Source organism: Eulemur rufifrons, chromosome 17 (assembly GCF_041146395.1).
Source record: "Eulemur rufifrons isolate Redbay chromosome 17, OSU_ERuf_1, whole genome shotgun sequence".
NCBI lineage: Eukaryota > Metazoa > Chordata > Mammalia > Primates > Lemuridae > Eulemur > Eulemur rufifrons.
Window position 1 is genome coordinate 56794711 of NC_090999.1, and position 26920 is coordinate 56821630.

A 26920-nucleotide genomic window follows, 5' to 3' on the forward strand; every position below is an offset into this window, starting at 1 on the left:
GAAATTCTTTTCTGGGTATTCATCCCCAGAAAATATCTCTTCCTGGTGCATACGGTAATATGAAGATGCTAATTTTCATGGAGGTGGAAATATAAGTATTTCAGGGGGAACAATAAGTAGTTTTTTTGTGTGTTTATGCTATAGCAAGAGTTAAAAGTAGCATAGAACAACTATGACTAATCTTAAGCATGTGATGTTCAATCTTTTCTTCAACATTATAGTAGAAAACTTGTTTTGATTTGTTTGTTTTATTCATTTTGCCTTGCTTTTTTTGTTTTATTCATCTTCTTCCTGAAACACTAAATCGCTTTATTGTCAGTATTTGACTGGCATATCTTTTCAGAACATTTTTTTTACTTTCTTTAGGATTGTGTCTTCATTTTAATAGTGCCTTTTAAAGCAAAATGCAGCTAATTTTAATCCATGTTTCCTTTGTGAATTATTTAATTTAATTACTGTTACATTTTTGTATTAGTTAGAGCTACCCAGAGAAACAAAAATAAGAAAATTATATAAATATAGAATATGATAATTATTACAGAAGTTTGATCATGTGATAGAGGATAAATTCCAAGATACGCTGTCTGAAAGCTAGAGACTCAAGAAAGCTCATGGCATAGTCTAAATGCCTGAGAACCAGGGAAGTTGACAATACAAGTCCAGAATCTGGATACCAGAAAACCGAGAGCTCCAATGTCCAAGAAAGGAAGAGATGGATGTCTCAGCTCGAGGAGAGAAAGAGCTAATTAGCCCTCCCTTTGCCTTTTTGTTCTATGAAATTCTCAATAGATTTTAAAATGCTGCCCACATTGGTGAGAGATCTTCTTTAATCAGTCTACTGATTCAAATGTTCATCTCTTCTGGATATGCACTCACAGACATACCCAGAAATAATGTTTTACCAGCCATTTGGACATACCTTAAGCCTCTCAAGTCAACACAAAGTTAACCATCACAATTTAAATTTATTAATGCCTTTTAATTTGTACTTTCTATATTACTCACTTTCTTTTTATATCAATACTTTTTTCTCCTAAACCTTTCATATATTTTTATTTTTCTCTTCTGCATTTTTTAAAAATCAATTGATTTCTTATTCTACTTTTTCCTCTACTCATTTGAAAACTATATAACCTGTTTCTATCAAGTATGTTTTTAAAATTTTAAAATTCACATTTGACCAGGTCCAAGAATAATGACTATCACTTCCCTCTTCCTGAAAAATGTAAGTCTTAAATGTTTTTGTGAACTATGCTTATTCTTATCCTATGTCATAGTTCAGTGATAAATTTAGCAAAATATATTAACATGTGAAAGACTTTTTACACTTTCTGCTACAAAAATTTCTGAGAGAAATTAAAGAAAGTCTACATAAATGGCAAGGTCTACCATATGTTTGGATTGAAAGACATAAATATTGTTGAGATGAAAATTCTCCCTAAACCAATTTGTAGGTTTAACGTAATCACAAACAAAATTCAAGAAGGAATTTTGAAAAAATTGAAAAGCAGAACCCAGAAAAGCCCTCAATTTATTTTTAGCAGAATGAAAAACAAAGTTAGAGGACTTATAATAACTGATTTCCAGACTTATTAGAAAGACATAGTAATGATAATAGTTCATATAAGCATATACATATACAATAATGGCCTAGAATAATGAGGCTAGAGATAGAATTACACATATATGGCCAATTTATGATACCAAGGTGCTGAAACCACTAGATATCCATATGCAAAAAAAACTGAACTTTTATCTCACATCAAGTACAAAAATTAAATTTAAATTAGCCATAAGCCTAAATGTAAGACATTAAACTATGAAACTTCTACAAGAAAATAAAAGTGTTCCATAAAATAATTTTGTGATTTTGTAATAAGCAATGATTTCTTGGGTAGGACAAAATAGTATAAACTGTAAAAGAAAAAATTTATATGTTTACCTTATCAAGATAAAAACTTTAGAGAAACAGTGGTAAGAAAACTAAGAGGCAATATACAGATGGGAAGAAAATAATATCAGTCTATAGATATGACAAAGGACTTTTCTCTAGAAAATACAAAAAAATCCTTAAAACTTAATAATAAAACAGGGAACTAAATTTAAACTAACCAATTTCAACTTGAATTTAAAATGGCCAAATGATTTTAATAGACACTTTACAAAAGAAGATGTAACAGAAGTTAATAAGCACAAGAAAAGATGCTCAACATCATTAATCATCATGGAAATGCAAATTAAAGACATAGCAAGATACTATTAATACTCCAAACACACCGTAATATAAAAAATTAAAACTACTCACAGTATCAAATGCTGGCAAGATGGGAAGTGACTGGAACTTTCATATATTCCTGGAAGGAATGTACAATATTATAAACCTTTGGAAAACAATTTGGCAGTTTTTTTTTTAATATACATAAACCCAGCAATGCTATGCAAGAGAAATGAAAACATAAAATGTTCTTTATTCCCAATAGCCAGAAACTAAAAACAATCTAAATGTCTAACAACAGGTGAAAATATGAACAAAAATATATGTGTTTGTGTGTCTGTATGTACATGTATATGGTACTCTCACAGTGTAGTGCTACCCAGCCATAAAAAAAGAACAAACTATTCATCTACATAGCATGGATGAATCTCAAAAATACTATGCTGAGTAAAAGAAGTCAGACACCAAAAGGTATATACTGTTTTATTTCTTATGGAACACTGGAAAAGATAATGATAATTTGCAGTAAGGGAAAACAGATAGGTAGTTTCTTGGAGCTCAGAGTGGGAAGAATGGTAGTGGAATAACTGAGAAGGAATATAGTAGAACCTTTTGGGTCAATGGAATGGTCATTATATTTAAATTGGAATACACACACACACACACACACACTCCTCTCATCAACCAGTACACTTAAAAATAGATGCATCTATTATTTATAAATTATACCTCAATAAAGTAGAAAAACACAAACCCCCAGAGACACATTATTCATTAATTCTGGATAATATTTATCCATTTTCTTCTTGCATATTGCTTTGCTTATCTTCTCTTTCTCTAACAATTCCTTCTGGAGCTTTAATTTGATATGCATTAACCTTTTTTATTCTCTCTTCTATATCTAATACTTACTCTATTATACATTTTTTCTCTCCCCACCCTTTGAGTTCTGTATTTTTTTTGCCAGAACTATCTTGAAATTCACCAATTCTCTTTGCATGTGTCTAATTTCTTGTGAACCCACTCTTTGAACTTAATATCAGTTATTGTATTTATTTTCTGAAATTCTTTACTAGTTTTCATACTGTCTATTCTTAAATATTAAAACATTCCTATAGTTGCAGGAATCTTTTAAGGTTTTGTTTGTTTGTTTGTTGTTTGTTTTTCTTACACAACACACACTCCAAACCAATCATATCTCCTTGTCATTACATAGATTGTAACCTTCAAGTTTTGCCTAATTTAGAAAATTTGTTCACATTTATATAGGGATACATTCAAAACACAGGGAAGGGGTGACTAAACATTGAAAGGAGAAAAAAAGGGAGTGGAAATTATAAATAAAGGGAAAATAAAATAATACTGAAAGATAATAAGAGGCTTTACATTGACCAATGATGTAATCATTGTGGAGCATGATTAACTCAAAGTTTCTGCAACTATTATCTAATTAAAGGAATTAAACATCTGCTTCCCAAATTGAAAGGACATGTCAATTGAATGATTGAAGGATACATTACACCTTATATAATGAGCTTAGAGTTTTCTAGACCTCCATGATTTGATGTATTGGAGTATGTGAAACACACTTATTCAAACTCATTTAGATATTCAATTATTTTGCAGATATAGGTCAGTACAGGACATTTTATTTGCACCACCACGGTCATGTAGCTTCCAAAAATTTTAGTGATTTTAAATTCTATTATCTTTTTATGAACAAAATGTCAGTGTCTCTCGTATATAGTCATCATAATATTCAGAAGTATGCTCAGCCTTTCCTGGTGTTTAATTAATTGCAAAGTAGGCAAGTAATACAGTCAGATTCAGTCCACTAGATATTTGCATGAGTTATTTCTCATAGAGTAACATATTAAGTACTTGCTGAGTAGAATACCTTGATCACTGTGGGCACACAGAGACATTTTTGTATTCTTATCTACTTTTTAATCATTCCAATTGGTTGGGATTTTGTTTAAGTTTCCTTGCCTCTTGCCTCATTTTCCACATGTGTAGAAATATTACTCTAATCCCATGCCCAACCTAATAAGAATACTTGCTTTTGCTAGGCTCTCACCTCACAGCCACTCTCTTAAGAGCAAGATATTATGGTTAACACAGTATTTGATAAATTGTGTTTCAAAATGGCTGCACTAGGTGGCTCCATGGTGCACTGGATAGTGCATTAGACTTCCAAAATGGCTGCACTATTTTATATACCCCCAACAATTTATCAGTATTTTTGTTTCCTCACATCCTCAACAACACTTGTTTTCCTTTTGATTATAACAATTCCTGTAGGTATGAAACAGTATCTCATTGTCTTTTTAATTTTCATAATGTACATACTTATTTATTGTGAATAGTCTGGTTCCCAGATAAATGATGTTATTTCTGCCTGATTTAGAAGAGAATCACTTAGCTTTGTAGCTGTTTCCCAGATTTCTGCTAATGTAGCCTAACAACCTCACTAGGATTCTGACTAGAAAGTCCTACCCACAATATGCTCAACTTTGTCACTCCACTTTAGTCCTGATGCTCTAAACTACTTGGCTACAGCTAGATCAACGACCCTGATTAGCCTCAACCTCTTTTCTTATCAACCTAAACTCAGATGCTAAGGTTCTTATAAACAAGCCTGATAGGAGTTTTGCACACATCTGGTGCAACAACGACACATGATTTTTTTCCCCAACTTCAACAAGAATCAGAAACCACAAATGATTTTTAAGAAACATTGACTATAAAAGAAAATAGCTACTAGTTCTGCTGACTTTTAACAAAATAATTCATTCACATTTTAATAGAGATTTAGTAGTAAATTATTACTAGAAAATAAACATCAATAAATTATTGAAAATATAGTTATGGCAGAAAAGCTGTAGCATGAAAAGCTCTCTTATCTATAATTAATTCTATTATACAAACAGTAGTCATTTGTATAGATTTTTTATTAATATGAGTTGAAGTTAATTTAGAAAATTATAAATAACATTTAATATAATTATGGCTACATATTTAAGGCTATAGATTCTGAGTCTTTAAACTTAGCAAACTGACTAAGGTAATCATTGGAGACTTAGAACTACACTGACAGTAGATTTCTTTTAAATAATAGAACATTGAAGAGAAAATAAAAAACAAAATGTATAACATTAAAAAATTCTTAATACCACTGAGCCAAACACTATGCATGATTTAGTGACTATTGTTATAACTGGACAGTCTCATTTTCTTTACCTTTTGGATATTAATCCAAATATTTGCTATAGCTCTCTGGAGCTAAGCAACTGGGAGGACATAATTAGGTTATATTACACATAGACACAACAAATATTTTTGAAATCAGCAGGGAAAATAAAAAGTAACTCAATTACTATCATGAAACAGTTAAGGAAACTGGATGTGTCATGTGTTGTATGGGCATGAGCACTTGTAAAAAGACTCAAAAATGGTTCTTTCTTAATGTATAAAATGTATTTAATCTAAATAGAAGTGGAATTCAAAAAGATGGGTTGGCAAATTTACAGTTAGAAGAATAAATGCTGGTGTTATATTACATAGTTGGATGACTGGTATTAACGATAATGTATTGCATATTTCAAAATACCTAGAAAAGAGATTTTTGAATGTTCTCATCACAAAGAAATGATAAATGTACTTGAGAAGAAATGTGGTTATATCTAGAAAAAAAGTAAAGTGGAATGAGGGGCTACAACATTTCAGTAAAAGCAGCAGCAGCCAGAGACGGCTGCATGTAGTCAAACAAAAGGGAGAACAGAGAGTAGTGACAGATTTAGCGGAACTCTGCCTTTTGTTCCCCTTCCATGAATACTTTCCTGGTATGGACTTATGTGAGGTAGTCTCATAGAAGGAATGGGGACTTCAAGACCTATCAAAGAAAACTGAGTAACACCTGCTCATTCCCTCTACTCTGTCCCGAAATCAGTTTAACTCCAAAGAAAAGAATGAGCACCTAGGCATTAATAGACCTAACCTCCCCTTCTGGAATCCAACCATTTTATAAATGTTCCATTATCCACCATAAAGAATGAATCATGAACATAACAAAACAAACAAACAAAAAAGAAAAAAAGAACCAAATTTGCAAACATGCATTGTGAGAGAAAAAAGCACAAAACTTTAAATACAGTGCCAGGTGACCCTTCTACCTGGGAATTATGATACCTTTATATCCCCATTCTAAGCCTCTACACTGTAGTCATTTGCCTCTTTCTGCTAGGTAGACAGGTCCTCCTTTCTCTCCTTCTCATCTCATTTTCAGTCAGAGTTTTCTACTACCACCCATTTTGTCTGACAGAATCCACAGGCTCTGGACCTTCCAATAGTTGACTAACTGGAGTTATAGTGAATTCTCTAAGCTTGTACTTGGATGTAATCTCTGGCTATTAAGCCACAGATTGGGATACCATTTCTGTGACTATTTTGGTCCAAATACCTCATAATGTGCCCTTTCATTAAGGTAAGTCTACATCTTTTCTACCACACCAAAAGCTTTTAATTAAAGTTGTAAAATCTTCTTTGAAGGTAGTATTAATTCCCACCCTGCCAGCCATTATGTCATTTTTCTGTGATGGCAGCAATGAAGAAGTGTACTTATCCAATGTAGCTCATATTTCTCAAGCCTAATGGAACTCTTCCACGAATAGACCTCATGCTAATTATGTTAACAATCACTCTTTCAATGTATCTATATTGATGGCTTATTCAGAGCTGGGCACCCTTTCAGACACTGAAATATTACAGATATGTACACTCCTTACATCTAGGGAGTTTAGTATTTCAAAAGATGGAAAAGCAATATGTAAATCATTACAAAAATATTAAAAAGGCAATTATAGAAAGTGATACAGAAAAATACGGGGTATTGAAAAAAATACAGATGATAAAATACATTTTCTAGGGAAATAACATTGTTTTGGCCTAATTTTTAATCCTTATAACCCATACTCTAGTCATGTTTAATTGCAAAATTTTCATCTTCATCCCTCTTCTACCCTCTCACCTCAGAGTCTCCAATGTCCACCGTTACACTCTGTATGACCATGTGTACCCATAGTTTAGCTCCCATTATTAGTGAGAACATGCAGTATTTGATTTTTCCATTCCTGAGTTACTTCACCTAGTATAATGATCTCCATCCAAGTGGCTGCATAAGATATTATTTCATTCTTATTTTACAGCTAACTAGTATTCCATGGTGTGAATTATGCTGCAATAAACATATGAGTGCAGGTATCTTTTTGGTATAATGACTTCTTTGAGCAGATCCCCAGTTGTGGGATTGCTGAATCTACATTTAGTTCTTTGAGAAATTTCTGTACTGTTTTCTATAGAGGTTATAATAATTTACATTCCCACCAACGGTGTATAAGCATTCCCTTTTCACATCATCCGCCCTGACATCTATTGTTTTTGACCTTTTAATAAGCCTGCGGTCCTGAGGATCGATCACTGGAGCTCAGGGACATGAGGTTGCAGTGAGCTATTGCAGTCTATCCCGGGCAATAGAGTGAGACCCTGACTCAAAAAAAAAAAAAAAGAAAAAAGAAAAAAAAAGTTGGATAAACTGAAACATTGATAACCCAAAGGCCTAAATAACACATAAAATAGTTTCCTGATGACATCACTGAATCCACAAAATGTCCTTAGGTGATACTAAGACAACTCTTTGTCATGTGGTCTAATGTAAACTAAAGGGTCACATTTGACTGCCTATATCAATGGTTCGAAGACTTAAAATATTATATTCTTTTCCTATAATGTATAACAGATAGCACATTCATTTGGAATATATAAAATAAATGTTTCAAACATTTTTGAATGAATGCACCAGCTTGATTAGTTGTTGTTTTCCTACTCTTCTACTAAAATGAAAAAGAGACCAAAAGTAGAAGTGAAACTGTTACAAAGCATAAATTATTTATGCACTCTTGATTATTAATCATTTGGTGACAAATTATTTGTTTCATTTCAGTGGGTCACCACACTGAAACAAGAAACATTGATCTAAAAAAAATATTCAGATATTAGGCATTTAACAAGCAAGGGTTGAAAAATCAGACTATAAATAGCTAACTTAGAAGATTACATAAAATTCTAAATGTATAAATCAGGGCTTGTTATTTAGACAAGCCAATTATCAGATCTTAAAAATAAAATTTTTATAATTTTGCAATGAGACAAACTTGAATGCAATTTTTCTACAAAATAAATTAGTAAATATGAGTGTGTAGCAACCTAAAATAGGGATATTTACCTTGATGATTAATTGAACTAACAGATATATACACTCACCTTTATGTTTACTCTTCTTTCAAAGAATAGTAGTGTTAGATATTTTTTTAATTTGGATGAAATAATTATATTTTTACTTCAATCATCATCCATAAACTTATTACAAAGTGATGCTTTAAAAAAACAAATTTAAAGACTAATTAAAAATATGTATAATTCCAGTTAATTGGCAAATATAAAAATTCCAATGTACTATTAATTTTCCATAATTAACTTTGAGAAGATCCTGTGCTTTCCACAAATACTACTGTTGCTGTATATTTTTGTGAATACATTTTTTAATAAGACAAATAACCATCTTTCCAGTTTAATGCTTTTTTAAAAAATAGAAAATGACATAGAAAATATGTGGGAGGTGTTTGTATAAACTCCAGGCTGAAAGAGAGTGGATTTTTGAACAGTCTTAGAAAAGAGAAATTAAAACAATATTCTATAACTTTGAACATAAAATTCATTCAATTTAAAGATAATATTAATATTGCAATGCATGTTATATTTTGTGGGAAAAGTTGATATATATCCTTATTTTGATTATATCTTTATTTCTGCAGGTATCATACACATTGGTATGTTTTAAAGAAGATTATACATATAGAAAGAGACAATAAGTATAGTCAATAAAAATTATACCTTAAAATATTGATTATGATGACTGTACAATAATGAGCAAGTTGAAGTAGATATTTGGTAGAATTTTTAAATACATGGGAAGCAAATTTTCAAGCGTATACATGTATACACACATGGGCACTGTACACAATAATTACATAAAATGAAAGAAAATGTGTTTGGGTATTCAGGAATTTAGAAAACCTCATATTTGAACAATGTAAGAAAGTACTGCAAAAGTTAGTGACATTAAACAAATTGTTATTTTTTTATTTTTATTTTTTATTTATTTATTTCAGAATATTATGAAGGTACAAACATTTTGGTTACATGTTATGACTTTACACCCAAACCATGATTTGAGGTGTGTCTTTTCCCCACTACAATGCTCACTGTGTCCATTAGTTGTGAGTTTACCCAACCCCCCAATCCCTGAAGAATGTTCCTACCATGTGAGCACCATAGTGTTGATCAGTTAATGCCAGTTAGTACATGTGGAGCCTATTCTTCCATTCTTGTGATACCTCACTTCGGAGGATGGGCTCAAGCTCTATCCAGGAAAATATAAGAGGTGCTAGATTATCGTCGTTTCTTATAATTGAGTAGTATTCCGTTGTATACATATACCAAATTTTATTAATCCACTCATGAATTGACAGGCCCTTGGGTTGTTTCCACATCCCTGCTATAGTGAATTGTGCTGCCATAAACATTTGGGTGTAGAAAAATTAGATTAATGTAGTTAAGCAAAAGGTTAGAGATTTCTGGGTGTAAAGATGGACTTTGATAGGCATGATAAGAATATGTTTTACTTTACTGAAAAAAACAATATTTGAAAACTTATTAAATATTTTATATGTTTTTACTCTGTATAATTCAATGTATACTATGAAAAACATATTTGTCAAAACAATAACTTAGAATCAACCAAATTCTTATTTATAAATCATCTATCCGTCTAATGGCAGTGGCACAATGAATATTGTATTGATTAAAATTTTTATTGAACAAATATTTATTGATTATTTGTATTCCAGGTAGTCTTTCAAGCCTGAGAATGAGACTGGATGCAATAATGAATAACCAAATACCTGCTCCCATGGACTTTACTTTCAAAAGAGCAAGATGGTTATGTAAACAGATAAACACATAATATTAAAAGTACTCTCATAAATTTGAGGCATGCATTCTAAATTGCTAATGTTATGTGTCACTGTGAAACAATAATATGTGTTCCTTCACTAATGTTAAGTTAAAAAGTAAAGCAATCTAGAATGCCTCAGGGATTACAATATATACTATTAAATATACTTATGATATTGAATTTGAGTGATTTATATGATTTGGTGTTTATTAGGTTACTTTTAATGAATTGCTCAGATTCACAATTGAAAATTAAACATACTCAGAAATAGATACCAATGTTGACATTGTAAATAGTATGGGAAATTATTAAAAATCTTTCATAATTATTATTCTGGTTATTGTGCCATCACTAATAAAGCAAAATTTCTTTAAATTATATAGCTGAGTATATTAATTGATAATTTGAGGGGCTATCCTATGGGTACACTGCTCTGTTAGAGTATTATGATAGTCTTTTAATTCAAACTCAAAGACAACTTCTATTTTTTAAATTTAAAGAGGGTTATGTGCTTTCTGTTATTAGCAACACAATGATGTCACACTGTGAAATGCTTTGAGAAGCTGTAAGAAGTTATAGCCCTTTCTGGTTTGTCACAGGCCTACTGAACACATTTAAATAGTTAATTCCTGGAAGCTGCATTGTGAGGACACGGGGGAGACATTGTCATTCCAGTCGTGCCTACTGGCTTCACGGCACCACCTGCTCTGAACATGCTTGCTGCAAACGCTGGGGTCACAGACAAAGCCAAGGTCATGCAACTGGTTTTGGGATAGCTTTAGAGGAGATGAAAGAACTTGGATGGATATTTGCTCTGTATATTTTCTCAGCAAAGGAAAGTGAATCTTTTAAAACCTTGTAGAGGCAACAAAAAACCAAAAAGCAAAAGACAACATAAAGTCTGTAGCTGAAGTGGAACAAAATGCAACTTTACAGTCTTAGAGTCAAAAGTCAGTAAATACTTCATAGTTCTTTTCCAAAGAGCTCAACCGAGATAATAATTCTTTAGTAATGTGTAAGAAGTAACAGTACTTATGATTTTTAAAAGCTATCATTTGAGGTGGTAAGAAAAAAAAGACTAAAATATTGAATTAAAGAATACGAAAAATAGCAAGCTTTTCAAATCATAGCTCCTGGACACAATTTTGAGTAGTGAGGTTTGTATGTTCCAAGTGGGCTATTGATGAGTTGGGCAAAGCATTCTTAGGAATTACTACTAAGGCATATCTGACTTCTTGTAAATTATATATGTTTAAAACTTAGTGGGGTTCAAAAGTGAGAAATTTGTTTGCATTCTGTTGCAATACCAATTGTATTAACAGATGTTTAAGGATGAACGTTCCAAACTAAAGGCATTTGTTTGATATTTTCAGCATCATTTTTTCTACCCACATATGTCAAAACAATTCTGAACAGCATGCTTTCCAAACTGCTAGTAATTTCTTTAGAGAAATAACTTCAGAAGCAAAAGTAATTAACTAAGCAAATAAAGTTTGTATAAAATTAGAACCTATTCAAGTAGAACAGAAATTTTTGTTAAAAGCTAGTAAAGAGGGAGCACAGTTAATTAGCTTAAATTTCCTTCCACAAATATCAATGTACTTTGTACTATTATGCCCTATGCATTCTTATTCAGGTCTTAATATTTTCCATAAGCAGAACTTTTTCCATGCTGGAGAAGGAACTGTTCACTTTTTGTATCACCTGTGTAATTTTTAAGTTTACATTTTTAAAAATAAGGAAATAAGCTGGTGTGTCAGCATGCCATACTTGTAGAGCCAATGCTGACACTACTTGGTGTTCTACAAGGCATGTGACTTTCCTCTATTTCCCATAGAGTAGGCCAGAGACTATTAAGGAGAAGAGCCCAGAGAATAGCAGCACCATTTGGAGGACAACCATCATTATATGTACCTATGAGTGGAAATACAACATGGGGATCATTCTTTCCACATCTCAAACAGGAGATTTAGATCATGTTAGGTCATTGAATCCACATTTTAATGCTATTAGAGCATTGTCCCCCATATAGAATCCTCTTTTTGTGGATAGGCTTATTTGCTGTTATTGACAATTATCCAGGGAAGAAATCTTCTGTAACACATAGTCATCTGTTTCCTGCCCATCAAATTGAGACTTCAGGCACCTGTGGGAATTTTGAGGGTGAGGCTGGAAGAGAAACAGATTCCTGATAAAGGAAATGGGCTAAAACTGATGTTTGAATTCTCTATATACCACACTTGCACAGCAAAGGAACTTTAAATTTGAATGTCCACCAACCGTATAATTCCATACAGATGATAGCTTTTGTTACAGCCCAGACAAGTTCATTGCCCACTGCCCAAGAGGAAGCCAACACACTGAGACAGCATGGATTACAGCAGAGAAAGAGTTTAATGTTGCAGGTGCCATGCAAGGAGATGGGAAGAAGTTCTCAAATCCATCTCCCCAAAAATTTGTGAGAAGGGATTTTTAAAGATATTAATAGTTTGATGGGCAAAAGGCTAGGCAATTGGATGTGCTAATAAACTGGGTTCTGGACAGAACCGTAGGATGTAGAAATTGTCTTTTTTGCTGAGTCAGTTTTGGGGTAGGGGTCGCAATACCAGCTGAGTCAGTTCCCCAGTATGGGCCACTGGTCTGAGTGGGTCAGCTGTTCTACTGGAATGCAGGGCCTGGAACATATCTCAAAAACTAGCCTTAGATTTCACAAGGGTGGTGTTATCTATAGGAACAATGAAGAAAGCTAAGAATCTTTCTGACCATCAGCTATATGACTTCTATAAGTAATTATAGGAAAGCAAGCTAGGGACCAACAGCGGTTTTATACATATATATTCCCTACTATAGTTCCCACCTTGCAGCCCTTTATTAATTTTATAAGGGGCATTTTCATTTGAAAGATCTATAAGAAATTACATGTAATTATTTAAAAATAAAGAGCTTTCTTGTATTCATTACCTATTTAAATATATTTTGTGCCGCTATAATCCATGATAGCCAACATGATGGATCTCACAGTATTTTGAAATATAGAAACAGACCTATATGTTTATAATGTAGTGGTTGTACCAGGTAGTACAAAGGAATAACTATTTTGACCCAAAATACGTATTGCAAGAGAAAAATCAAATACAATACATCAGAACAAGTGTGAATTGAGTGATTGCACAATTTAATTATACTTCCAGCCATTCTAAGGAACATAAATGGGATGAAAGCAATTATTTGAATAATAGAGATGGAAACCCTAAAGATATTCACAATATAACTGAAAGTTTTAAAATACTAAAAATTTTGCCTCACATTCTAAAAAACTAAGAATCTATAAAAAAGTAATTATAACAAGTTTTTGAGATTATCTGAATTAGTGATAATTGCTCATTTTCATTCAATATTATTTTATTTTGTGATTGCATACTATAATCTTTCTCAATATTTCCATGCTTCCCTTTTTCTCATGAATGAAAATGTATAGTGTGTAGGAAGTATGGAGAATTTTTATTAAAATAGAAAGCTGTCTTTAAAGATACTTTAGTTTGCCTTCTCAAGAATTGGGGTGGGGGATAGAGGAAATGCAAAAAGAGGAGACAATAATCTGGCTCTCAAACTTTATATTTCGATATGTTTGTATTTGAAGTTAAAAATATATTTAATGTGATTTTTAAATTGAAATTTTTAATTTATTAAACATTTTATTCTGTTTAAAAGTTTCAGTTTGTTGTAATAGTAGATGTTAGTACTGAATTTTTATTTTAACTAATATTACAAAGGTGATGGTTAATTATAGTCCATAAGAGTTATATTTATAAAAAGATGTGTCATTTGTTTCATCTCAAATCTAAGTGGTTATTACAAATCACAGGAATCTCTTTTATTTTTATATTATTAATCAGATTCTACATGTGGCTGGGCACGGCAGCTCACACCTGTAGTCCTAGCACTCTGGGAGGCCAACATAAGAGGATTGTTTGAGCTCAGTTCAAGACCAGCCTGAGCAAAAGCCAGACCACGTCTCTACTAAAAGTAGAAAAATTAGCCTGGTGTCATGGCATGCACCTGTAGTCTCAGCTACTTGAGAGGCTGAAGCAGGAGGATCCCTTCAGTCCAGGAATTTGAGTTGCAGTGAGCTATGATGATGCCACTCACTCAACCCAGGTGACAGAGTGAGACTCTGTCTCAAAAAAATAAAAAAAAACCCACATGTGATGTTACCAGTTTTGATAATTTGATACTAATTTCCTTCAGTATTTAAAGTTACTTGCCTAAAGCAAGCACTACTTTTATCTTCAAATTCCAAGTTGCATATTATGTTTTTATTCCATACCTGTTCAATGAAATGAGTATCTATGTTTATTACTAAAGAGCATTTTTGTTGATTGCTGGAGAATTATAGATATAATCATATTAAATTATCAAACTGTAGCAGGTGATTTTTAAAAAATGCAGAAACCTCACATATTCTCAGGAAAGATAAGATAATCCCTTTTTCCCCATATAAGAAACATTTCTCTAAATAAATGAGTGTCTTGTAATGTCAAGCAATTGCATTGGCAAAAAAATGGTACTAGAGCATAAAAAATTAATTCAGTTCATAGAAGACTGTTAAAGCCTGACAAGTTTTATTCCCAAAATAAATAAAGGTCTGTCATTGTAGGTTTCTCTCAGGCTCTGGCAATCTTTCACACAAGATATTATCTATAATTTCATTCAAAAAACAAACTTGAAGGCTTTCTACACTGCATAAAAATATGTATTTATATATTTATATTTAATTCCCATATATCAAGTGAATTTTTCTGTTAGTGAGTGGTTTAAGTTAGGTAATTGGTGAGAAATAAGAAAATCCTACAATAACATAGCCCACAATTACTTTCAGATTGAAATGCTGCTATAGGGAGGCTCACATTGCAAGATGTCTTTCCTTGCATAGTAGGAGACCCACCTTTTGTGAACTATAGCCCTGCACAGGCTTCTAATACTGTGATTTTTTTTTTAACCTTTCAGAAAGCAGTTCAATATCCACAGATTCTATGAAGCAGAAGTCATGCTGACTTCTGAAAGGTTTTAAAAACATTGGGGTCCAATAGAGCTCTGCTCTGACCAAATTTTGTGCTGAATCCACAGCAACAAATTTCCATTGTGTTTTAAGCCTTCAGTGGAGAATGAATCCACTCTGCTGCTTTAGCAGCCCCTCCTAACCCCACCATCCTCTCTATTCTATCTCCCACTTGCTGCAGAAAGAGTCTTTTGTATCGCTTTAGTAGAATGATGAATCTCGCCCGATCTGGTAGATACTTCTCTTCAGTTTGTTTTAAAAACATATTGGTTTCATTATGTAGGCTCAGCGCCTCAGAAAACCAAACAGGTAAGAGCATCCAATACTAAAGCCTTATGTGCTCCAGGAGTAAAAAAACCTGCTATTGTCACATAGCACTGACCTATCCATTGATCTCCCTGAGCCTCAGTTTTTCACTTATATAATTGCATATTTGAATAAGATAATTTGCCAACTTGCTAACAGATTATTTCATTCTAAAATAAAACAGTTTTTAATTTGGATTATCCAGTGTTTTCTCTCTGGATTTCTGTATAACAATTGATATACCTGACAAAGACTATTTCACTGTGAAACATATAATTTATAGACCTTAGCAATTTAGTAGTCACAACCCACTAAATATATCTTCTGCTAATATTCTATTTTTATGTGAAGTAATCTTGTAATTTGATTTTTGCCACTCTGGAGGTATTGTTTAAGAAAATATCTTCATTAAAAAATTGCCAATAGCAATCTACTTTTTATTATGTAGCTACCTTTAGATTTCTTTCCTAAATACTAATTTTCAATATATTACATGAAATGGTGAAATATTACATGAAATTGATCCTGTATGACTGATATGGTCATTTTCTCCTCTTTATTCCTATCAAGGATTTTTTTTTCTGGTTTATATAAGCTCACTGTTATCTCAAACACTACCTAAGAAAACACCACATCCTCATTCATAACATGATTTTAGATTCATACATCCCACACTTACCTTTTTCACATAGCTGTGCAAAGAATTACTGCAATTAATATAATAATGCTTTGGAACATTATTTTTCTCACCATAATTGTTAGTAAAATTCACTGAGTTTTTATTTATTTGTGCGAGTTGGAAAAAAGTTCAAAATAGAATAAATCATAGTATTTTAAAAATAGACACAGCATAGAATTTATAAATGGGTAACAATATTGAGACAATGCAAACTATTAATCGATGTTTAGAATGAGCAATATAGAAAAAATATAAAGATGAGAATTTTGTTTTAAAATTCAACATTTGAGCGATACTATGTAAATATTGGATATAAAACAATTTCTATGAAAGAGACAGCAATTTATCATGCAATAATTTAAAAGGAGCTGATCTTGTAGAAAGAAGAGGGCACAGTTATTCCTGAAACAATGAAAAATAAATAAATGGAAGTGTTGGTTTTGTCCAATTAATAATAGGCATATCTTTCAATTAATGTGCACTCTAACATTTCTCAGTGTAGGAAGTACACATTCTAGAGAAAAATTTTCTGAAGCCCTGGAATTGATGGGCAATATTATATTTTAGGAAATGTTAAGGTCACTTATTCAAACATAGGATAAAACTGTATTGATGGTTAGATCTAGGAAGCTATGTAGCCAGAAAATGGCTACATCAGATCAGTGTTACATATATGCAGTCTCCCTCCCACCTGACACACTCAAATACACAAATGCCAGTTTTTAGATGAAGAGTTGGAGTAGAGGAAAAGCTTAACTCAGAGCTTAAATTATAATAAAATTAAGTTTTAAAGCACATTTCTAACTTCATATGCTTGCTAATTTTTAAAACTTTGTCTTTTTATAAAGTGAATCAAAACAATTAGAAAAGATTTGAATTCATATTGTGGTAAAATGTGATTTTCATTAACAATTCTCTCTAAGCTACTTTGCACTTCAATAAAAATATTATATGCAGGGACTGCATTAGTGTGTTGAGCCCTGAGAATGCAGTGCTGCTCTTCATGCTGGCAGTTACTCTCTGACCACTCACACACCACAGCTTCATTGTGCTTGGTCTGATTCTTAACAAAGAAAATGAAATTGATAAGAAATTCACCTTTCTTTTATAAGTTACATTTGTTGTCAAGGTGAATTGAGTTAAATAAAAATGCATGCCAGATACATTGTAAAATCTTTAAAATATATTTATTTTATCATTATAGTTCTCCCCATATAGCCTAGCCATATTATAAAATGAGCAGTATAAATGGATTGATTAATGTTTGCTGTTCATTGGGGACATTAGCAGAAAGAACATCCACTACTTCCTAATATCACAGGTTAATTGCTAATATTCCCTAGGATTTATCCTTGTTCATATTATCTTCTTGTTTTGCATGATCTCCTTGATTTCGATTTATATCCTGTCAACTTAATTATATTTTCACCCTAAATTCTCTTTAGAGCTCACACGGTATTATCTATTCTTTGATCAATCTTTCTACTCAGATGCCCCTGTCACTCCAGACAGATATATCTAACACTGAACTTCTCACTTTTTCCATCAACTCATATACGTTCACTTCTTATTTCTCATTTAGCTTTAACTGTCATCATCTGCTTAATTTCCCACATCTGTTTATAAGCACAGCTCTGACAGTGAACTTTAAAGTCCTAAAGGAAAGTCTGTCTTATTCATCTCTATATTACTAGTTTTATGGCATAGTTGATCATGCAATTCCATTATTGGACATCTACCGAAAGGAAAAGAAGACATTCTATAAAAAAAGACATCTGCAATTGAATGTTTATTGCAGCACAATTCACAATTGCAAAGATATGTAAATAACCCAGTTGCCCATCAATATATGAGTGAATTAATAAAATGTGGTACATGTATATCATGGAGTACTACTTAGCCACAAAAAACTAACTGGCACCTCTTGTATTATCCTGGATGGAGCTGGAGCCCATTCTACTAAGTGAAGTATCATGAGAATGGAAAAACAAGCAGCACATGTAGTCACCATTAAATTGGAACTAATTGATCAACACTTATGTGCACATACGGTGGTAACATTCATTGGGTGTTGGGCAGGTGGTGGGGGAGGAGGAATGGGTATATTCACACCTAATGGGTGTGGTGAGCTTTATAGGGGTGATGGACACTCTTGCAGCTCTGACCTGGGCAGGCCAAAGGCAAGATATGTGACCTAAACATTTGTACTCCTTTAAGATTCTGAAATAAAATTATAAATAAATTCAAAAAAGAAGAAGATCCCAAAGGCAATGAGAGCAACAACAAAAATAAATAAATAATCCCCAATTAAATTAAAAAGTCTCTTCACAGCCAAGGAGACAATTAATAGAGCAAAGTGACTACCTATAGAATGGGAGAAAATATTTGCATGCTATGCATTCTATAAAGTAATAATAACCAGAGTCTACAAAGAACTCAAGGAAAACATCAAACCACCCAATTACAAAAGTGGGCAAAAGACATGAACAGAAGCTTTTCAAAAGAAGATAAACTAATGGCCAATAAGCATATGAGAAAATGTTCAACATCCCTAATCTTCAGGGAAAGGCAAATCAAAATCACAGTCAGATATCAACTAAATCTGGTGAGATATCACCTAATTCCAGTGAGAATGGCTTTTATCAAAAAGTCCCAAAACAATAGATGCTAGAGTGATGTGGAAAGAAAAACACACTTATATACTGTTGGTTGGACTGCAAACTAGTACAACCTCTATGGAAAGTAATATGGAGATTCCTCAAACAACTGAAAGTAGACCTATGATTTGATCCAGCAATCCCACTACTGGGGATCTACCCAAGGAAAAAAAAAGACATTCTATAAAAATGGCATCTGCACTCAAATGTTTATAGCAGCACAATTCACAATTGCAAAGATGTGGAAACGACCCAAGTGCCCATGGATACATGAGTGGATTAATAAAATGTGGTATGTGTTTACCATGGAGTATCACTCAGCTATAAAAAAATGGTGATTTAATGCCTTTTGTAACAATTTTGATGGAACTGGAGACCATCCTTTTAAGTGAAGTATTGCAAGAACAGAAAAACAAAAACCACATGAACTCACTGCTAAAAGATCAACCAATAGATCAACACTCATGTACACATATGGTAGTAAAATTCAATGGAAATCAGGGAAGTGGGAGGAGGGAGGGTGTCATGGGTGAATTCACACCTAACTTGTACAATGCACAGTATCTGGGTGATGGACACATTTATAACTTTCACTCAATCTGTACAAAAGCAATTCATGCAACCAAAACATTTGTACCCCTATAATATTCTGAAATTTTTTTAAAAAAGTAAAGTACCACTGAAAACTTAAATTCATGTTTATTCAAGCATATCTCATAGAAATTCAAGAATTAAACCCATGTGCTTTATGTAATTAAAATTCTTAGGGGCACTTATAATATAATTGAATTATAAGGTGCCCTGCGAGCTTTACTACCTTAAGGGAGAAAACGATAAAATGAAATGGCTCTCTGGCTGACTGCAAAATGAAGGAGGCCTCTATAATTCATTTATAGATGATCCCAAGATCCTTAAAACTTGGGTAAACAGAATTCTTAAGAATTTTTGTCTTTTTTAATTTATGTAAAACATGTGCTTAGCTTCTTTTCTTTATACAAAATCATATGAGTTTTCTCAATGTTCCATGCCATTTGGGGCTCATTTTTAAAAAAATTCTTTTTGACTCCAGATTAACTTGTTTTTAATTTTTAAATCATTACTTTTTTAACATTTATGAATATTTCTCCTGGAAAATTTTAACAACTTAAAAAAAGAAAATTATAAACCAGTGTTGATAATATCACACATATGTGTGTGTGTTTAATATATATTTGTCTAAAAATACATAACTAAAGCCATTTCGAGAGAGAGAGAAAGAGAGAGAGAGACTTAGTTCAGTTTAGGTTAGTTTAGTAGAGGGAAAGAGAACATGCAAACCACACAGAAGACAGGGCTGGATTGTGGTCATTTTGAATGTTATGTCTTCTAAATTTCCCATACTAATTTCTTTTTATTGCATTGATTTGTTCATTTTTTCAAAAGCAGAGTCTGAAAGGACAAGACCCTCTGATTTTGAATTAGTATAGAGTACTGCATCTCAACTGGGAAGAGGAAGATGTTACAATATGCTTACCCAATCCTTGCACTCCCTCTTTTATATTATCCAGAATCATTCATTTAATCAATGTCATACTTCTCTGCAACATGATATTATACATACACTGTAGATGCTGTGGATTTAAATATACCAATGGAGAAAAAAGATTGATTTCAGAAGGTTAAGGAATTGTAAAAACCAACCAATAAAAGCCAGCCATTTCTGGTAAGGAAATTTGAAAATTGCATTAGTAATTGCAGATTATTAGTTCAAAAACAAATCATCCTTAGTATTATATTTCAATTTCTATCCTCTTTGCTCCCATTTTTTATATCTCAGCTGGATTAGCCAACTAGAGGCTTCACATTCATTAACACATGCCATCAGGATTCCATATGACAGTGTCAGTTTTCCAGTTTTTTTTGTGTGTATGTGTGTGTGTTGAGTCTGGTTAACAAACATATCTCTCAAATGGGCCCTAGTCATCCGAATGGGGTTTACCCATAGGCTGATTCTTATTCAATTTTCATATGCCAATGACCTCCTAACTTGCTGTAGAAATCTCCATAGACCTTTTATTCAGATGAGGCACCTGTTGTCTCATTATAATTGTTTTATAATCTTAATTCTCTAATGTTTAAGTGCTTGCAGTTTTATTGATTCCAAAACATCATAGACCTATCTGTGCTAAATGCATAACCAATATGCTGTAACACAGAAACAGCAAAGATCAGAGAATTCCCAATGCAGTGCCTTTAAAGATATTTTTACAAAGACAATGGTAATTCTTTTGCCTGGGATATATAATGGGTAACTGCTATAGTTATTAAATTTTTCATAGGAAGCTTATTTTTATATTAACAATGTATGAAAGCTGTCACATAAGTAGAATTATATAGCATTTAAAATTTTTGCATGCCCTTCTTTTTCTTTTAAACTAGCTCACTAATTTAAAATAAAGTTAATTCCTTTTAAAAATGTTTTGTTTAATGCAGATATTGGTTAAATTTCTCTTTTACTTATTGTGAACCAAGGTTATTTTAATTATATCTAGAGGGACTTGCTGCAGATCAACTACTAAATCATATTCTGACAAAAGAGCAGAATTCATAACCTTGATTATAACCTGTATTTTTAACTTTCTGAATGAAGTAACACACACACACACACGCATATATATACACACAAACACACATAGATAATAGATAATTGGATGGACGGAGAGATAGATAGGTAGGCACTAAATACAAATTCAGTTAACTGAATTAGCACAACTCAAACATCTATGTTATGAATATTCACAACTCTGTAGAAGTACTCCTTTTGCTTTCTAGTGTATCTACCATTCTCTCCAGAGAAAAATGAATGCTTTAACTTCTAACACTATATATGAAGCTCTGTCTGGATAGCATCCAGCCATCATTAGTATAAGGAGAACAGTTTGCGCGACACCAATGTAACCTGGCAGCCAAGAAGAGTGGACTGGGATGCACATGCGTGATCAATGACGACATCACTGTACTAGTCAGCCAGGTTCTAGACACCATTGAGTGAGCATGTGTGCTGTGTGGCCCTTGCATTCAAAATGACTGAGTGAGTAGAGCAACCAGTCTGTGTCAAATTTTGCCTTAAGCTTGAACAATCCTCTGTGGAAACTACTCGGGTGATTCAGAAGGCGTTTGAGGAGGATGCAATGAATGCAGCGCAAATAAAAATGTGGCAAAATGCTTCAAAGATGGTCAAGAGTCTGTTAAAAGTGATCCACGTTCTGGAAGGCCTGCAACAAGCAGAACACCTGAGAATGCTGAACGTGTACATGTTAGGTGAAAAGATGCCGGGAGAACTGTGTGAGGTCCCAAGGTGCCTACTTTGAAGGAGATTGAGGTGTCATTGTCCTATGTACAATGTTTCTTGTATCTTCTTTGATAAATGTCTCTATTTTTCATATTATATAGCTGGATACTTTCTGGACAGACCTCATATATAAAGCCATGCCTGGTTTTGATCTTTAAGTAAATCGAATCTTCTACCCTTCTAATTTTCTGTGTCCTCTTACATTTAATATTATATTTAATGTACCTATTTATGCTACAGCTTCAAGTTATACTTGTTTATTTTTATTGTGGAATACTATTCTTATTTTTCCAATGGATATCCAGTTGTTACAGCACCACTTATTGAGAAGAATGTACTTTGACCCACTGTAATATGATGTGATTTTGGTCATTATCAAATGTCCGTATAAATGTGGGTCATTATCAAATAGCCATATAAACGTGCATCTATTTATGATTCTCTTCTGTCTTCTTGTTTGTTTATTGTTTCACAAATAGCATGCTTGATTAATTATTGGAATTCTATAATGTCTTCCTATTTCATAGAGTTGATTTTTCACATTTTTTTCTTTGAGAATGTCGTGGCTATTTAGTTTTTTAACTTTTTATTGAAGTAAAGAAAAGCACACATAAATATACAGATTAATAAATTTTCTAAGTGCAACACATCCCTCTTATCAACACCCAGAATAAGAATAAGAACAAAGATAATACCAGCACCTCAGAACTGCCTGCCTGGCTCCCTTCCATTCATTGTACTCTTCCCAAGGATGAAAACTATTCTGATTCCTACCAGTATACTTTAGATTTGTCTGTATTTTTACTTTGTACAAATGGAGTCATTTTTTACCCTTTTGTGTTTGGCTTTGATTACAAAGCATTATATTTGCAAAACTTAAGCAGTTGGATGTAGCTGTTCATTTGCATTGTAGTATAGTGTCCCAAATATACCAAAATGTTGTTACTCCTCTTATAGCTGATGGATATTTGAGCGTTTTCTAGGCTTCATATAACAATGGTGCTAGAAATATTCCAGTACATATATTGTAGTGACAGTATATGTACACAATTTTTGTTGTTTATTTAACAGTGAAACTGTTATAATGATGTAGTAAATTTTATATTATTTATTATATCAGATATAATAAATTCTATTGTGCCACTTATCTGTTGTTCCATGACAAATCATGGCAAAGCTCGATAGTTTTTTAAAGAACAATCATTTTATTTTCTCATGGCTCTGCAGTCTAAACTGGACAAAGCTAGGCCATCTGCTGGTGTCGTTTCCTCCAGTAGCTGCATCTAATGGGTTGGTTGGGGCAGGGCTTTGCTAGAATAACAGGACAGCATGCCTGTTATCTCCATGCAGTCGTGGAACTCCCTATCCATGTAGCTCTTCATATGTTTTCTACAGCAGGATTAACGGATTTCTCATGTGTTTCCCAAAGCTTGGAGTAACGCAAAAGCAGCAGTGCCTAGGCCCGTTTTTACTTAGGTCCAGGACTAGCACAGTATCACTTTAAGTGCATTTTATTGTCAAAATCCTTACCTAGATCCAGGCAAGATTCAAGGAAATGGGACTTCACAAGAGATTGAATGCTGAGTGATGTAGTTCATTAGGGAACATTAATGTAACAGATTATCATATCTACCTTAATACATATGGCGATTGCTCTAAGATTTTCCATTTTTACACTGTGCATTTTAGATATTGAAATTGAGGTTATGCTGGATTCATAAAAAGAGCTAGAATGTGTTCTCTCTTTTCTATTCCCTGGAACTATTTGAGCAATACTGGTGTTTTTATCTTACTTAAATGTTTAGAAAAATTCACCAGTGAAGCTATATGAGCCTGGGTTTTCTTTGTGGGTATATTTTAAATAAAAGATGCAATATGTAGGATAAATATTGGACTATTCATACTTTTTGTCAGTTTTTGTGAATTTGCATTTTTGAAAATAATGTTTACTGAATACATGTTATGAGACTCACGCATCAATTTTTATATATTTTTTCTTCTTTTGATGTCTGAAAGAAGTGTATTCATATCCTCTTTTTCATTAGTGATGTTTATTTTTACTTATGCCCTTTTTTCTTGGTAACTCATAGTAAGAATTTATTATTAGTTTTATTAGTCTTTTCAAAAAGACAACCCTTGTTTTTATTAATTTTTTCTTTTTTATTACTATATACATGGATTTAGGGTATATATTTATTATTTTTTCCTTATTACTTTCTGTGAAGTTGATTTGTTGTTATTTTATTGGCTTCTTGAAATGGAAGTTTAGATGACTGATTTTAAGTCTTATGTCTTTTCTAGTAAATGTGTTTTAAGGCTATATATGTACTCTAACCACTGATTTACTTTAGTCCCACACATTTTGTATGTCATACTCCATTATTCCAGTTCCTGTTTTGAAATTCATTTTGATGATAATTAATATTGTATTTTTAATTATACTTATTTGAATTTTCTAGTTATTATTCTTGCTAATGATTACTAACAATAACAAGACCCATGTCATAGTCAAAGAACATATACTGAATTATTTAAAAAAGTTAAGTACTTTTAGAGATTGATCAGCATATGGTTATTTTATTTTTGTAAATGTTCTAAGTTCATTTGAAAGAAACGTGAATTCTCTTAATTTTGTATGTTCTTTACATACCTATTATTCAAGCTTGTTTTTATCTTCACTATTTTTTCTCTTTGTCTGTTCCCCTAATAGCTAACGAACAGAGGTATTTTATAGTTTTCCAATATCGTTGTGATTTCTCTATCCTTTGCTAATTTTGAATTTTTGCTTTCTGTATTTTGAAGATGTTATTGGGTATATTTATATGTAGACTATATTGCTACTGGTTTGACCCCTTTATCATTATGGAATGTCCCTCTTCGTTTATTGCAAAGTTTCCTGTTTCAAAGTATTCTTTGCCTAATAACATTATAGCAAAATTAACTTTCTTTTGGTGATTATATTCCTTTTAGTTTCAAATTGTATATGTCCTACTTTTTATGCAGTTTGGATATCTATGACTTTTATTTGCATCAGATACTCCTGGGAAAAAGCAGTCTCAATATCTAGCTTAATTTTCCGTATTTTTGTCTGCTCTTAAAGATTGGCTACATACTTTTTGCCATCTTGTTAGTTTTATATTGTTGTCAAGTAAAAGAAAATAATTTGCATATCAATTGTACTTCTTCTCTTAAGGAAGTGTTTCCAAATCACTTCTCTAATCACTATCAGAGATGAATTTTATTTTAATCCCTGCAAATATAATACCTCTACCTAACTGGTCATCTAATGCTATTAATGAACATGTTTGATTCTCTTCCTTCTAGGCACTCCACAGATATTTTTACTTTTCAGATTCATTCATTTAAAACTGAAATAGCTTTTTAGGTATTCAGACAGATATGAGAAGTGCTATCACCATTTCTACCAAAGAAGGTTTTTCTCTTTTGCATGGCTTTTAACTCACAGACACTACCCAATGGGGTGAAAAGCATGCATCTAATTTTTAAATTATATTTCTAGGGTTTACTTGTTCTATTAAAGTTTTCTATTACCATGTTTTATAATTTTAAGCTGTGTGTTATTGAATGTTGCATGTTTTCTTAACAAGGCTAATGAAACCAATTTGATTCAGATGTATTGGATCTCAGATACTGTAGATGGGTAGATTTCTATATGCCAAAGTTGATCACTTCAGCAGGAATCTTGCTTTTTCTGTAAATATGAAGGTCTCTCTCAGAAGAGTAACTCAAACTCTTCTTTTGCCTTCGTGCCCAACCACTTAAATGAAAGGGATGAGAAAATTCTAATACCATTTTCCCCAATGTTCTGTTTTTTTTCCCTAGTGCCCAGACCACCTCAAAGAACTCTTTCCTTCTCATCAGACCTATTTGGCAATTTGAAAGAAATGATTGAATAGAAAAATAAATATTTTTTAAAAGATTGTGTTTCTTTCCTTCTTTCATTTTTTGTTTGTTATTTGGTAATAAATAAAGATGATCAAGCAATGATAGATGGGTCTAAGCCATTTCAAAACTAATAAAATTGCCTAATTTATCTCAAAGAAGCTTTACATTTGGTAAATTTTATTTGCTCCTGAGTACTTCAGCAAACCTCTCACCCCTAAAGGAAAAACACATATGAAAACATAAGGCCAGTCCTTGCTCTTTGAGGTGTTTTAACCTCTAGGCATTAGCATTTAATCTATAAAACCTTTAGGAGAATTGACCATAGCAATTTTCTGTGTTCTTAGAATGATAAACATGACAAAATGTCTCATTTAAACTAGTTAATATAACCATAGTTCATGACTAGTTAAGTGAAATAGGAAACTTACTTGTCAATATTGACATGCTCAGTTCATTAACAATACACTTAGTGTAACACCTTCCACAAAACACATTAAAACACTGGGATAAATGAAACAAGTACATTTATATTGCTTTAAAAAGATAGATTTATTTTTCAACAAGTTTTCTTTGTTATATATACCATCTTTGTTGATATTTCTGTGATTATTATTAAATGAAATTGCCATAACCTGTATATTTATAGATACATTTTTAATAGAGAATTTTAAATTTTAAATAGGGCATATGTAAAAT